The sequence below is a fragment of the Emydura macquarii genome, unplaced genomic scaffold (assembly GCF_026122565.2).
Source record: "Emydura macquarii macquarii isolate MOO-44397 ecotype Brisbane River unplaced genomic scaffold, CSIRO-AGI_Emac_v2 contig_3240, whole genome shotgun sequence".
NCBI classification, from domain to species: Eukaryota; Metazoa; Chordata; order Testudines; family Chelidae; genus Emydura; species Emydura macquarii.
In genome coordinates, this window is record NW_027133377.1 from 134,404 (window position 1) to 148,844 (window position 14,441).

General features: G+C 38.3%; 1 protein-coding gene across 2 annotated transcripts in view; it reads left to right on the forward strand.

Annotated features, from left to right (window-relative positions):
- Positions 1-1,161: 1,161 nt before the first annotated feature.
- The window catches only part of TEAD1 (TEA domain transcription factor 1), a 211,909-nt gene continuing 198,629 nt past the window's right edge, over positions 1,162-14,441 (forward strand). For both annotated transcript variants that reach the window (XM_067532114.1, XM_067532115.1), the window contains exons 1-2: positions 1,162-1,461; positions 2,172-2,303. The gene's annotated coding sequence lies outside the window, so the exon portion shown is untranslated. The remainder of the gene's footprint in view (positions 1,462-2,171; positions 2,304-14,441) is intronic.

Consider the following 14,441-nt stretch of genomic DNA (forward strand, 5'->3'; position numbering starts at 1 on the left):
ATAATGCTCAAAAAGTAGCAACCCTGCTGGGCAGTTTCAAAAGTGGATGTAAATGGTATTTGCACATGTAAAAGAAGCAATTTCTTTCACAAACAGTCACTCATGCATCCAGTTACCCATTTTATTTAGGCAAATACAAGTTTTCACAAGCACAACAGCTTTGTCTGCACTCAGTTACTATTTCCAAAAGGAACTCAAATTGTTAATGAAGAAAAAGGTGCAGTATAATGATGCTCCAGGTAATGTATTTGTGAGGAATGGATTGCATTGAAATGAGAAAGATAAGATTAAACAGACATAGGATTTGGCCTTATCACTAAAACCATGCAAAGCATCTGTAATCAAGCCAGAAATGGGACTCAACTTTATGAATTTCAGATGAAATCTGTAGGGGGAAAAAAAGCAAAATAAATCAGTGGGTTTGACCCCAAACTCAGCCAATACCCAAACCCTTTGCCACTAATGAAAGAAGTGCCAGGGCTCAAGCAATATTTTTTACTTTCAGAACTGATGTGGCAAGATCAGAGGTGCCAAGGCTATGAACTGCCAAGTGTAGAGGGGCAGGGGCTCAGTTCTGGCAAAAATTAAGCACTGGCATTGCCCCGAGCTAAGTTTTGCCGGCAACTTTGAATGCATTTCAATTTGAAGGGGATCTTCCCGCAAACATTTTCAGATTCTGATTTCACTTGGTACCTCTCAGATCTCCACTGCAAACAAAACTGAGGGGGATGCAAACCTGCACAAACAAACCAGAGAAAGTTGGCCAGGCCTCTCCTAGCTACATCTCTCACAAGCCAGCCAAGCTGCAAAGAACCCCTTTAGGAGGAACCCTCCACACCGCACAAGGAGCTCCAGCTCCCTGCTGTTCAGTGCATAGCACCAAGCTCTCCAGGGTGGCTGTAAATGCCTTGACATGTGTGCTGGATATCCCATTGCAGATCATAGCCCAGCTCTACTATTGCTCAGGTACTTTTATTCTGTGTGATTGCCTGACTCCCCCATAAGTCCCCTCCCCATGTGATCTCCCCCCGCCCATGGCTCCTCCCTCCTTAACCCCCCTCCCCTCCTGGACTTTCCTATGAGGTCACCAGCTGCTCCCTGGCTCCTCCCCCCTGCATCCCCTGCATGATGCGGGCCCAGACTCCACCTCCCTGTAGCGAGTCCGCTCCTCGCGTTCATTTCATTCCTCTTCTCATTCCGAACATTCTTAGCATCGCTCGCGCCGCACAAGCCCGCTCGAAAGCCTAACCCGCCCCACCACCGGCCTGGGCAGTAACTAATCACTTGAAGGGCTTCAATAATCCTGCAAACAGCCAGCTAGAGCCTAGCTAGAAATAGAGAAACTGCAGATTAAAAATAAACCCGGGACTATAAATAGCAACCCAAGCCTAGGGGGAGCTGGAAGAAGTTTGCAATTGAATTGCAAAGAGCTGGTGGTGGTTGCAAAGGTGGGGAGTGGAGGTAAGTTTTTTGTGTGTGTGTGTGTGTGTGTGTGTGTGCGCGCGAGTATGTGGTCGCTGCTGCTCGGAGGGAGCTGCTGCTATGCTCATCTCTCTCCCTTTGCTTTGTGTGTCTGGGAGGGGGGGGTCTCCTCTTTTATTTGCTTGGAGAGCTACATAGGCAGCTATGGCCCCCCTCTTCCTTCTCCCCACCCCCACCTCCAATCCCTGCAGGTGATCTGGGGAGGAGGGCAAGGAAAGGGACTTGGGGAGGGGGGAAGAAGTTGTTTCCAATGGAGTTTTTGCTGCTTTGGGGTTGTAGCCAGAGCTGCAACAGGCGGCTGCTCCTCTGCTCCTGTTCCCCTCTCCCTCTCTCTCTCTCTCTCTCCCTCTCTCTGCTCCTTGCTTCTGCTTTCACTTAGTTGCCTGAGTCACTGCTTTGCAGCCTGGCGCTCGCTCTCTCTCTCTCTCTCACTCACTCACACACACACACGCAAAAATCTTTCACATTTTTCACATTTTTCACGAAGAAGCAAGAAGTTAGGAGCGGCCCGGGGCTTGCAAAATAAAAGCCTTTATAATAATCAAAACTCCCCCAGCGTTGTGCTCTGCAGAAGTGACTCGATCTGACTCGAGAGAGCTCTTGAGTTTTGTTTTCCTTCCCCCCTTTTATTTTCCTCTAAAAGATGAAAGAAGGAATGTTCTTTTTTCGTGCTTCTTCTCCTTCTCCAGAGCTGCTGCTGCTGGTTAATTGCACATTCAAGTGGAAAATTTTCGGGAGTCAGCAGAAATATTGTATCCAAAAAAGACAAAGTCGCAGTTACAACAAAACCGAGGAGATTGTCCCTGGAAAACTTCCTTTCGGTAGGAACCATAGGGTTATTTATTTATCCTTAACATTTTAAAGAGATCTGTTCTACAGATACCCACGGTGCTGATCCAAAGGCAGCCTTTGTTCCCTGAAGTAACATTTGCAAAGGAAGTACACTTTTAAGGGGGAGGGGAAAGTTATATTACAGCCTTTGTGACAAATTTAAAACAGAAAGAAAAAAAGAGAGAGAGAAAGAAATCTCTGTTTTCATCTATCAGAAAAGTTCAAGCTCCTACCTCTGTTAATCCCATTCATGATTTTTTTTCTCCTCTCTTGAAATCTGTTTTAAGTTGAATGGAGTTACTATATAAAAATATTTATGAAACAATGAAATACCAGCCACCCCTGTTTCTCAGGAGAGTTGTTAACTTATTAGAAACAAGTGCCTGCCTTTGATTTGAAGAAATGAAAAGTGACCTCAATAAGTGCTGGAAAATTCGGGAGCAGTTGTGCTTTACATTTTCTGAATGTAAATGGTTCCCAAGATTTTTTTTTTTTTAACTGCCCTACTGAACACCGCCTAAGAAAGGAAAGGCCAAGAAGCATGTCAGAAGTCACAGACATTTTCCGATTTAAAATATTATACATGTGAAATCGAAGCTGAGATGGCACAGCATCAGAAAAAAGTACGTTATAGCTGTATTCTTGTGTAGGAAGAACACATACTTTCCCCCCTATATTGATAAAGTTTGGAAACACTTGCTTGTCAGTAGTTTTTAATAGAGAAACATATTCGGTATCTGGATTGTCAAAGATAGCAGCTATATTAATTTTAGAATACTGTATTCTTTAGCTGAATGTTCCCATATTACAGCAGTCCACCTTGTTATGTAAATCTATGTAACTTGAATGCATATTAAGGAAAAATTCAGCTAAACGACAGAGTATTGTCTACAATGCAATACAAACACAATTAGTGATTATAAATGCTTTGGGATTTAATCCTAAATGCAGGATTTTTCATATAATCCTAGATTTGGAATCCCTGCTTGTAGTATACAGTGTATTGCCATCTCTGTAAATAGTTGGGGAATACCATTACAGGGGGCATTAGACTGTGTTGGTGGTATGCACTAACACTATTGAAAATGATACAGAGACCAGTGTTAAATTATTTTAGCTTTTGAGGTTGCTATACATGGCTTTCAAATAGAAATGCCAGACTTATTAATGCAGTAAACATGCTTTAAAAAGTGAAATTACTGAGTTTGTGTAGAGAGGCACATTTATAATTTATAACTGCTTAAAGAGTATTTCCTTTTTGAAAGAATTTATGTTTAAACTTTGAAAATTTTTGTCAGATATGTTTGTTTTTCATTATTGTTCATTAAATATATATTTTCCCCACTGTGCTGATTTTGAATGAGGTCCTAATCTATTTTTTAAAGCAGTAGGGTCAATTAAGTGTTTTATCTGATGCTGGTTTATATCAGCTGATCAAGCCAAGATATTTTGGTTGTAAGTGGTATACTTCATAGTTTTTCTAGTGTAAAAGTACCAATGGACAATACTTTATTATTAAATGCACACTAAATATATTTTGAACTACAATTTAAAATGGGCTATTTGGATGAAATATTTATATTTTCACACCACAAAAAGCAAATCACAACATCACTTCAGATTTGCAGTATGGCTTGACAATATTCGCACTTCTTTCTTGGTCAAAGCGCACAGAATGCTGCTAAAATAAAATATACACAAGGAGTAAAGCAGAGAGAAATTTTGATTTCATGTGAGCTTTAGTAAGACAGCATCTGCTTAATCAAGTTTAATTTAAAGTGGAAAGGAACAATCTAAAGATAGGTGTGAACTGGATCCTCAGTGAATTTCCAGATGAGATTGTTTGTGTTGTGGTGTGTGTTTGCGTGCGCCCATATACCATATGTTTGGTATAATTTGAAATTTGTTCTCTCTCTCTTTCTGCCAGGGCAATGAGCTGGTTTTTGATAGTATTAGAGTATTTTTTAGGCTTTGATGGTCTTTGACTGAAAAAAGTCAAACTCAATTAAGTTATATTTGGAGGAAGAAAGTACTCTAGATTCCTCTTTCTAAAGTAATGATTATAGCAAAACTATATAGAGTCCCTTAAGACTCAATACCTTAAAATAATTTAATATAGACCCATAATGCTTCAGAGAAGCACAAGTGTAAAAGGACATCTACAAATGAAAAGATAAAAGTTAAAAATAATTTTATTTTTATAATTGTCATTAATAAGCCCTAATGTCAAGATGACTCTGCAGTCAGATTAGTTTCAGTAGAAATAACTTTTTTTTAAATTGTGTGGGATTATTTCAAATATATTAAGTTTCTTTATGCAGTTTTCAGTGCATGTGTTTGTGGAGGCAGTGTTGCCTTAAAATTTGTGTCCTTCAAAAAATTCTAATTTAATGTACCTTCTGTGAGAGAGAGACATACACATACACCCCTTTCACCCCCCACCATTTTTTAATCCAACCCTCTTCTTGACATGGTTGTTTTATGTCTAATATTCTATATGAGATGGTAGTACACAGACACTAGCTTTTGAAAGCCACTATTATTTTCAGATTTAAAGGTTTGTACAAACAGGTTCTCATTCACATTAAAGTCAATGGGATGACTCCCGAGTATCCAGTGTTAAGATATTTACGGCATATGCTTTATATACATTGCTGTAGTGTGACATTTGATGTCTAAATGGAAAATCAAAAGCCAATAGCTATATTTTTACATCTTACTAATCAGTGGTGACTTAAGCATAATACTAAACTTTAAAAAAAATTACATGAGCACTGCTTATCTCATAACCTAGTTATAAAACTTGGAGAACGTATTTCTAGTCAAAGTTAGTCAGTAAGTCCCATCAGTAGGGTTTCCACAGCAAGTGCAGATTCTAGTCAAAGTTTGGCGCTTTTACAGTGGTGTAAATTCAGAGTAACTCCACCGAATTCCTTAGACATGTATGGGATACACTCATGTAACTGAGAGTATAATTTGGCCCTCCAAACATAACCCTGAAAGCACCACCTGAGAAAAGGGATCTTTATTTATATGAGTAAATATTAACTCATTTGTGGATCTAAATATATACAGGGTTTGGGATTTAATTGCCATTTTGTCACTTTGCAGTAATTTGCAAGGAAACTCTTTTTAGTTGCCTTGAGTATGAGTGTTGTATACTGCTAAACTACAATCATTTACTATTGTAAAACTTAGTTATGCTTGACAAACTTTTAGTCTAGCCTCAGACTTGAAAAGTCAATCAGCTGGCTCAGGGGAAGTTGAGATTGCTATTAGAGGTTTTGTTGCAGTATACACAGATACTGTACTACCTGAATGACTCAATTACATTATTTCTTGTAAAGCCGAATGATTCTAGGCCACAACTAAGGACATATTTTGCAAAGTAAAAAACCAGTAATAAATCACTCACTTACGGCAGTATCCCTTACCTTTGGTTTTTGCACAAAACTCCCTTTGACTTCTGTATGTGGAACAAGGGTGGAATATTATTTCCTTGGATAATTTTGGTTTGGTTTTTATGATTGCTTATTTCCAAAACATCAAAAGTGCTTACTGTAATGCACGGAGACAGCAGTTCTAAATTCCAGCACCCAAATTAATCACTTAAAAATACAAATGGAAATCTGCTGTTTTAATTCTTCTGATATATGCAGGTCTTGGTGTGAAATTCAGGTCCCACTGAAGTCAAATGGGAGTCTTGCCACTGACTTCAGTAGGGCCATGATTTCACCTTTTGTGTAATACAGATTAGGCAACTTTAAAAAAATGTACTGTCAAAGATAGAAGGCCACCATGTCATCTTTGTAGAACAGTTCCAGAGGGGTAGCCGTGTTAGTCTGTATACAGCAAAACCAATGAGAGTTCTGCATCTGACGAAGTGAGCTGAGTCTCACGAAAGCTTATGTCTACAAAAATTAAATTTGTTAGTCTTTAAAGTGCCACAGAACTCTCGTTGTTCATGTCATCTTTGTTAAGCAGAACTGTCTATTTGTTTCAACAGGGAGTTCTGTTCACAAGCCTTTGTCACGGTCTGGTCCATAACTCATTTGAATAGCTACCGTACACAGGAAGTGTATGTATGTTCCACAGACACTGAGCAACTAATCTTTTACTATATGTATTTATTTGTTGTATGCATTTTTGTATACTCATCAAGAACATTATGAAGATCCATTTAAAATTGAAATGTTCAGGGAAACTTCCATAATCATTGCAGATCTTCCTACCCTGCCCTCCAAATTATATTAAGGTTCCCCAAAGGCAGGCCTTTTTATTTTGGAGCTAGTCCAATAAAAGATCTCCAGCTTCTTGTTCTTTGTTTTTTAGTCTTAGTTTACTGGGAGAACATGATTACCACTTCTACATCCTGTTGTACAGTTCCAAGTGGCTTTCTTAAATTTCTAGCTCTTATTAGCTCTTCATTAGACATTTTAGTCTGAGGAGTACTGTATGTTGTAGCAGAAGCACATAAATACAGAATAAAAGTTTGTTTGCTAGTACATCCCTGGTTTCAAAAGGTAGAATTTGGAACCTCAGTGTATTGGGAAGGGGGAGGGAGGTGAGTTCAGGATCCTGTGTAAAACGGTTAAAATGCTATTGAGTGAGAACCTAAAACAATGACGAATGCTGTTGTTTTTACAGATACGTAAACAGAAAACTGCTGCTAATGATGGGAAATGTTAATTATGTGAGAACATATTGAATTTATATTCTCTGGCATTAACTTTTTTTAAATGCATCAACTGTGTTGCCTTTTATGCGCACAGCTTTCTAATTATCATAATTCAGTACAGCTCTGGCTTTTGGAAAGAGTTCAAGTGCAATCACAACTTCACATGAAAGGAGATTTTTTAAAAACTGGAATGTTCAAGAACAACTTGAAAAGATAATAAAAACATGCTATATACTTAGCTGGGTATGAATCAGACAATACCTGTATTCCTATAACTGACTACCAAAGTAGATAAGATTATTAGAACAGTTATCTTGTGTGTCTCATCTCATTCACACTCATGCAAACATAACTCAAAACACATTTTCATAATTGGATACCATAGGTTGTTCTACCTCATATTGGTAAACAGTATTTTTTATTTTGTCACAGTTCTTGAAATAAGTAAGTGGATAACCTTATTGTTAAAAAGACACTTTCTGAAATAGCCCAGAAGTAACTAAAATAATTGCAGCATTTTTTTAAAAAGTGAGAGATCCTCATGATTCTTCACTGTAAACCAGATGTGAATCGATCACTTATACTTTTGCTGCGCTGTAAATCATCCTTATCTATAACTATTCACACTTTACCTTCATGGCATTTGACAGGGTTATAAATTGCAATTCTTTCAAATGTCTTTAAAAGTTCTTAAATGAGGGGAAAATAACTTTCATGTAACTTAAACTTGAATTATCCTTTCACATGAATTTTTTTTGCTTGTTTGATAGGATCAAAGCATTAGGTTTTCCTATGTATCAAATTTCAAATTTAAAAAGGAAAAGACAAGTCTGGAAAAAAAATCATGGCTCTTTCCCTTTTACTACAGTACATACATTGCTAACATGCAAAGAAACCTCTAGTGAAACAAAATGACTTCATTTGAGCTGGCACTTAAGAGCAGAATTCACTTCCATAGTGCTGAAATAAAAGAAGCCAAGTGTTTTAAATAGCCACTCCCCTAGGCCAGAGTGTTTTTAGAAAAGCTCATTGTCTAGATTTGAGCTGTAGCAGTATGTCTGCCTCTGTTAAATCTCCCAAACCAGACAGCTCGATTTCTAAAGTTGACATCTGGTTTACTCTTTGTTCACCTGTTTTTAAAAAAATGCAAATAGACGAGCAAGCCATTGCCCTAGAGCTCTTAAAAAAATGCTGTTGACAGTTTGTCAAATATTGCTTCCAGTCTAAATCTGCAGTAGCCTATTGTTATGCCAGCAACAGGCAACAGAAGTTGTGGCACCATATGGCTAGTATATGCTTCAGATAAGCTATCTTTAATTTAGCTTATCAATAGCATTTTGATATGCTTCATGTTTGAATCACCAACCACTATGGCTTTGGATATTTTTGGTGCCAGATTATTCCTTAACATTATAGGCATCACAGTTATTCCCTTGGTGGAATCTCTTCATCGCAATGATTCTGTTGAACAATGATGCTTATTTTTTGAATTAGTCAGTACATTCTTTACATTGTTGTCTTTCCTTTCAGTCATGAGATTGTAATTTGGGAATGCTGTTTCAGTCTTGACATGAGAAAATGTCAGAGCAGACTTTGCAAGAAAATAGGAAGTAAATTCACACAGCTTTGACAAATACAGTAGCGTGTTGTGTGCGCCCCACTTTAAAAAATAGTATTAGGAGGTTCAAATTTAGTAACAATGGAAAGGAAATATGTTTTTCTCTTATTATGAACAATTTCCTTTTTAAAAAATAAACAACTGTGTCCTGCAACTATCCTGCAGTTTTAAAGTTCTATAAAAATCTCTGAAAACCATTTCGTTTTCCACATCCATGATTTCACCTTTATTCTTAAAACAAATCAGCCTTTCAAAATTCATTTGTTAATATCAAGGAGCTGACTAGATAGACTGAAAACCTCCTCAAGTCTCTGTGGAAACGCCTTCATTCCCAGTTTTTTATAACCAGATTGCATCTTGTAGCAGGAAAATATCAGTTATAATAGTCATCCATTCAAAGCTGGATGGATGTCCTCAGGGTTGGATCTTTCTGCATTGCTCTCTGACCTTGTCACACATTCCTCTTGCTTCTCCCCCTTAGGCTTCATCTCCCTTTTAGCTTAAAGAGCACCATGTCTCTATCTTCTGTTTCCTGGATCCTCTTCTCTTCTTCTACATACATTTCTTTGCTCTTGGGCTTCTATTTATTAGGCACTCTCTCCTTTAGATGCTGTTTTTCATGTTCTGTCAGTCTCAGTACTTCCTATCTCCTCTGTGCCCATCACAGTTCTCTTCTCCTGTCATTTTCATGATTTCTCCATCTGGTTTATCTGGTCTCTTCTGCCAGTCCTGATTGAATCGCTTCTCGTCTTTTCAAATGCTGATTATTTCTAAGCATGCCTTACTTGGTTTAGAGTGCCTTTGGTGTCCATGACATGTTACTGATCAATAAGAGGACAAAGTTCTTGCCAGAGGAGCTCATATCCTACATTTAAACCCATTCACTGACTCTACCCTTCAGTTACTTACTAGAAGAGGTCAAAGAGAAGGGATTCACTGTCTTGTTCACTGTATTGCGGTGGCAGTTTAAAAACAATCTTAATTGTTTAAAACCAATTCTAAGTTAAAATAGTTCTCATGGAATATGGTATATTGAAAATGCAGGAAGCAGGATAATATTTACAGACCAAGTGTAGCACGGTCAGTGACACCTGATTGATCCCCATCCATATGGCCTGAGCACTAACTTGATGGGGACACCTTTAGGAGTAAAGGCATAATTCACTGCCTTTGACCTCTCTGCTGAAGCTGTTAACAAGGGGGGATTTGTGATGCTGGGATCTCTCTCTTGGTTTGGAAATTACCAGATTATTTTAAATGGGCCATCAGGTAGCTTAGGTAGCCTTTGGCCAAATGGCATGTTTTATGTGCCGGTAGCCTATGGTCTGATGGTAACAACTTTTGGTGACTTCTAACCCAGCACAGATTTGACCAGTGACCTCTCAGTTAATCTAATCTATCTGGGGCAGATTTTCAAAGGTAATTAGGAAACACCACCCTCCCTTATACCAAATAGCCCTATGGATGTGGAAAACCTGCATTCAGATCCCTATTCTAATTTATTTAGAACAGAGACTTAAACTCATATCTGTCACTTGAGTGGCCTCACCTCTGATCTATACGGTATGGTGGGGATCATCCTAGGTGAGTGCTCTAACTACTAGGGCATGTGGGGGAGGGGGTAGTGCATCTCCTCAGTTTTTCTTGAGGAAGGGCTGACCTGATTTAGGCGCCTAACTCCAGGAGGCATGGTTGTGGATCCCAAGTGGTAATCGGCCCCTAACTCCCCTTGAGGAGCAGGGCTTAGGCTATATCCACCAGCATTTTTACTGGCTAGCTTAGGTGGCTCCTCACTCAGTTTGCTGGCTTTTGTGAATCCCTTTTTCAGGTGCCTATTGATTTTATAGGGAGCCTGTGTGCCTGACTCAGGTCTATGGACTCTGATAGGTGGCAGGGCCCCTAAAAGTTGGGCATTGCAGCACTCAGTGTCGCAAGGCCAAAGTCCCCCTCGTGAATCGCCCAGGATGTCTAAGCGCTTACAGATGAAAGGCTTGCTATACAGTCTTCAGTCTACTAACCCAGCTAGTCATCTCCCATGAGGGTGAACATGTTGGGCTGGTGGTGCAATTAAAATGTAACAGTTGTATTTATCTTACCAAGTCAGATAAGTCTTTACATAGTTTGATTTTGTGGTTCCATTTTAGAACCCAGGAAGTTTGAGTTGATGGGGTAGCTACTTAAGGGGTTTTTCCCACCCCTTGCTTGGAAAGTGTTCGTTGTGGCATAGCAAATCCCGTACCTCCAAATAAGGGGTATTTAATTCAGTACATTTACTATGATTTATTTATAGTCATTTCTTTCATCACTTCTTGGAAATTTTAGTGCATGGCTATTGATCAGTTACAAAATATGCATGTGAAATGTCATATTTTAAAGACAAGGTTTAAAATATGCAACTTTACATATCCAATTCCTATTTATTAGGCTGCAGCATCAGTGATATTTTTTGTTAGCGAAACAATGCCACATAACTTAATCTCATAAAAACCTCTAGAAACAATACAGACAAGGATTGAAGAGTAACAGAATTATCATAATTCATGGTATGTTTGGAAAATTAAACTAATGTCCTGGCCTGTGAGATTTTGGAAACAAATTAAATAATCCTCTTTTTTTTTTTAGGCAGCAGGCTTCTTTTAATGGCTCTTCTGTATTAAGGAAAGAACAGTATTGAAGGTTATTTATTTCTGGGCATGCAGTACGGGTGAAGAGACTGCAATTCAGCTAGTAAGGCCTCTGTGCCCTGAGGTAAACTCTATTTTACAAAGGGAATTTTGATTATGGTCTACTGCTCTGTAGCATAGTGGAGGCTTCAAGAGGCAAGTGGTAAATGCTACTAAAGAAAAAGCTGGATTGGAGCCACTGACGTCATCTAAGTAAATCTGCTGTAGGACTATTGCCATAAAATGACTGCCAGCTACTGAGCGCACTTTGGCCTTTTCTTGTCAACTGTTTTAACTGCTTTTTTTTTTTTTTTTTTAAAGCAACTTGCATTTTCTTTTTCTGCGCAAGTCCTGTGCATGTTGAAAGTGTACAAACGCGAAGGAGCACCCTCTTTAAAACTGTGCATCAGCACGTCTGTAGCTACAGATTGCCATTCAGAAATAAAAAGTAATCCAGTACTTTTCCATACAAGATGAGAGCAGAATTAAGCTTCACTCTCAAGCTGTTTCTTAGGTAAGAGGCTGGCAGTTCAGGTTACAGTGTACTGATGAGATTTTTGTTGCAAGCAAAAACCTTTTTGATAGTTTAGAAAGCATGCTTTTGGCTGTAAAAAATAAACAAACAAACAAAAAGATGACTGGCTGTGAATTCTTTATTTGTACAAAGATACACGTGATTTCAGGAGATTAAGATCCTAGTCCTGTAGTCATTGCTCGAAGATTGATCATTGCAGTGCTCTGAAAATGGAACTTTCCCCAATTTACTGTTACCAGCTGGTCCCTGATTATACACGGTTACATAAATCAACACTAGAGTTTGTTGATTAAAATATGGCTGCAGATATTTTTGAACGTGGGTGGATCAGACCTAAAAATACATCTGATATCCCACCTGTCCTCCACTTCTGGGAAGTTCAGATGTGTCAGGAGTGCAGCAAAGGTATAAGGTTTTGATTGTGGCTTTTGAATTCTTTGTCAGCATTCTCTTGGAAGGTGATCACATTTTTCCAATTTGGGAGGTTTTTTTTTTTTTGGATAAATGTATTTTGAGTCACTGTTAGGAAAGTAAAATAGGGCGTATTGTGAAAAACATTTGTAATAGTTTAGATAATAATTTTCCATTAAAATGTTTTTCTTACTTTAAAATAGAAATTAAGCATAATTCGGAATGGTTTTTAAATTCATGAGTCTTATGATCAGAAACATATTAAAACCAGTATCTTAACCATGAATCGTTAGATGAGTCAGTTCCTGAAACCACTACAAGCCTCACAGTTCTTGGCTCCAACTGAAAGCAGGAAATCCAGGCTTCAATAACTTCCTTTCCCAGTACTGGCTATAGCAGTGTTAGTGGTTAGTATATGCTGCTTTTGTAAGCAATAGGAAGATGTATGTCTGAGGAACAAAGGCTCTCAAGTCAATTTGCTGAAACTGTTTATAATTTGTGGTCTTGATTTGAATGTCTGGATACATTGGCATATACTAGATTAGGTGCTGCAATCTCCTTTTCAGCAGTAAAATTCAGCATGTAAAATGCAGTGGGCAAAATTCTTCGACAAAACCATTCTACCAGTTTTTCAAAAAGCTTTTATGTTCCCGAGATTTTTAGTGGTATCATAAGACTTAACAAACAGCAGTGCAGAAAGTAAGGCTGAACGCTTAAAAGTGAATTTAAAATGTTTATTTAGCAGTTATTTTGTTTTGTTCTTTTGTAATAAACTATTTTATGCTGCTTCAGTGTTCCAAAGAAACTTAAAAACAAAGTAAAACAATAAAAAACAACCACCAAACAAACTTGGAACTTGTAAAACAAAAACACATGATTTGTTTTTTGGTCTGTCTTTTTTCTGTGAAAACTGTTTGCCTCCTCCATAACCAAGGACATGCTGATTGTCTTTTTTTCTGTACAGCCATGTTGGCTATAGAATCCATCTCTTTTGAGTACTACCACAGACACTGCAAACATCTGTTCAGGTGAATGTAATTTTTATCAGTCTAGACTAAATGGGTGAAATGCAACCTTGTTGTAACTCTGATTTGAATACAGTTAGACTGGGAAAGGATTTAACCTATTATATTTTTCTTAAATGTTATGAAAGATTGTTTGATATTTTTATATTTTTGCTTTCATTCATTAAGTCTGTCATGGAAGTAATTAGCAGCACAAAAACCCTAGCATCTACCTACCTTTAATTATTCTTCTTTGTTCTTCCCTCTGAAAAATTGTCCCGTCATAACAAACATATAATAGGGATGGTCTCATGGTTATTTGGGATATTAAAAAAGAGGAGATATAGCACTGATTAAAAACAAATAAAAGTTAAACTACTGTCATTTGTAAGAAAAGAATCTACAGTGCAAATATTTCTTTCAAATTAATGTCTTAAAAACTATTTAGAGTTTTCAACAGTTTAAGAAATATTGAACTATTTGTTTAAATAGACATCATGATTATCCAACAAATAACCTAAATTTTTTGGTTTTAGGTAATACATGAATAAACCACTTATTTTATAAAGCACTCTATGGGCCAGTTTCTCAGCTGGTGTCGCTTCATTGACTTCCAAGGAACTATGGCAATCTACAGTAGCTGAGAGTCTGACCCTATAAATCAAAGGCCAAATTGTTACACGAGAATGAGGGAGCAGAAACCTTGTATTAGCATGTAACCTGGTCCCGCTGCATCCTGAAGTCCATCAGGCAGCATATAGAAAGCAGAGGAAGAGATCTGCACCCACTTCAAGGGAGTGGGAAGGTAGACCCTCATTTATGTGAATCTCTCATCTCTAGAGCAGTGCTCAGTGAATTCTGTTTTCCTTTCTGTCTCCATGAGGGTTACTGCAGCCCAAGTGAATGAGGAGGACCTGTCTTGTGGGGGTTCCTGCAAATATAAATTTCAGTGCCATTGAGGGATGGCGAGACATTGAGGTGTAGCATTCTCTCTCGTGGTAGATATGTTTCTTTGCCCTGGTGGATACTATGCTCTGCAAGGTTAACCGCTCTGTTTTGAAGCTGTTCACACAGTGGTCACTCTGTAGGCCTGTGTAGCCTACTCAGTTTTCCCAGCCCATTAAAGCCCAGGAGGCACCCCGGCAACCTTCTCCCCATGGAGGTGAAGTGATACCTCAGTCTACCAGCCCAGTGATCAGTCAGTTCTGGTTGTTGATGG